General features: G+C 32.9%; 1 protein-coding gene across 1 annotated transcript in view; it reads left to right on the top strand.

Moving 5' to 3' along the window:
• Positions 1 to 2,125, top strand: part of METAP1D (methionyl aminopeptidase type 1D, mitochondrial) — a gene marked incomplete at its 3' end in the record, with an annotated part of 16,428 nt that overhangs the window by 12,890 nt on the left and 1,413 nt on the right. The gene's annotated exons all lie outside the window — the stretch shown is intronic.

Below are 2,125 nucleotides of genomic sequence, written 5' to 3'. Positions count from 1 at the left end.
GCTGATTTTGAGTGGGGCCTGTCATTATCTTACTCTGTCATTAGAGGCTACATTGGCCTGTGTATGTCAGTCTATTTGGACAGCAACTCTTTTGCTAGCAGTGTTCCCTACATTTATTAAAATCCCCGAAGGTAGTGTTGTGTTGCATTTCTGGTATAAAAGCCCTGAACCTTTTGCGCAGAAACAGAAATGGTGTGATATAATTGTGACTTAATATTTCCAGAGAATGGTCAATTATAGCTATTTAAGTAAACACTAGCTGGATTTTCTTAGGAGCAAGGAAGTATGGAAACTGGAAACCTAATTCGCATCTCGCTTATGAAAAAAAAAAAAATACTCATCTCTTGCAGAAGCTTTTTTTCTTTTTTCTGTGCATGTTTTCATTTTCCCAAAGTGCAGTTTATTTCTAATATGAACACAAATGTCTTTTGAATCCTACTGTTATTTTGCAATAATATGTCACATACAAGAGAGTAACATCTCATAACAAAAAGCTTTTTTAATCATTAAAGAAACTCTTGGTAACTTGATACTGTTTTCCATGGGCCAAAATTTCATACTGGAAGAAGCGAAGAAATCTCCACCAGACCTACCTTTGAGCATGAGTTTCAAGCTTTCTAAAATATTTTTTTCTATTAAAATTAGGGTCAATTACCTTTTTCCCATGGTATACTCATGTGTGATCCAGAACTGAATTTGTTAGATTTTTTCCAGTCGTACCAAATTCTTTCCCATCTCCATACTTTCCAATTGTTGAATTCTGACTATCATGTTTACACAATGGAATGTATCATTTTTAAAGTATATTTTTGGCCTAAATTTTTACCTTGTTGAACTGGTGTAGCTTTGCCCAGTGTATTAGACTAAATCTATTTGCAACAGCAAAGGATTTAACATCTAGTTTCTTTGTATTTTTCATTGGATTTTTTTTGTTTTATCTGTCAGGATAATAATGACTACTTAGATTTTTAAAAAGTGTAAAAAAACTAAACCAAACATTTTTTATATTACTGTGATGCGCATATTTTGTCCACTTTGCTTTATAAATATGCTGGACTAAATGTTAGTGGTCTTAATGAAGATGTATTTTTATTTGTTTTCTGTTCAGCCTCCTAAAATAAAATAAATCTTGATGTTTCTGTGAAGATTCCTAAAAGGATGAGAATTGCTGATTATCTTTGTAAAGATTTTTTTATAATTTCAAACTGAACTGTAGTTTGTTTGATAATTGCTCAGTTCCAAAGTATCTGAGGAAAAAATAATACTTTCCAGCATTGCTAATTATATTTTAGCTTTTCTTAAATGAGCAAAACTGGGACATTTCACAGGTGGACAAAATACAAATCAAAGTAAATATTTCACAGCAAATTGTTTATAACTGTGTACAGGTTCCATAAGATGTTTAAATAATATTCTAGTTATTAAGTGTAAACACTTCACACTATGTAAAAATTATCTGAAGGAAAAAAAAACAATTTTTGCATAATTAAGATGGGAGAATTTCATAGACTAAATACAAGTTTTATTGTGTCGAATCATGTAGCCTTTAAAATGTATTTTAGTGCAGAGACAAAAGCATTATCCATCACTAAATCCTCAGCATAGTGCAATTTTCAGCCTTCCATTACCAGGTTAACGTTTCTTACAACTTGGTTCTTTCATTGACTTTTAAGGAATTAGTGTGTTACAGTTGCTGTGGTTGTAGCTCATTAACATCAAAAATATGTAATTGCAGTTGATGGGCTGCAGTAAATATTATTATTATTTTTAAGCTCTCCTATGTTTTAAATCTGTATTTGCTTCTCCAGGATGATGATGTTTAATGCCAGGGTTTTGTGCATTGTACTTGCTAGAGCTAAAAATGAAGTAGTTCAGTTTAAATATGAACTACCTAAATTAAAACATGCCCAGCAGGCATTAAATTATTAAAAAAATATTTAGTGGCAGTCTGAACAGGCAGCGGAAGGTGTAGAGCGGGAATTGCAACCTTTCTCTTTGCTGGAGCAGTGGCAACACAATTGACTCTTGCTGGCACTCACCTTTCTTTAAAAAAACACCCCTCGCTCCTAACTGCCTGCGTTTTCCTCACATCTCGGCCCAAACACAAACCTGGCCTTGGGATAAA

The sequence above is a fragment of the Antrostomus carolinensis genome, unplaced genomic scaffold (assembly GCF_000700745.2).
Source record: "Antrostomus carolinensis isolate BGI_N321 unplaced genomic scaffold, ASM70074v2 scaffold8443, whole genome shotgun sequence".
Lineage (NCBI taxonomy): Eukaryota > Metazoa > Chordata > Aves > Caprimulgiformes > Caprimulgidae > Antrostomus > Antrostomus carolinensis.
Note: the sequence above shows the minus strand (reverse complement) of the source record. Positions and strands in the feature narration are given on the sequence as shown.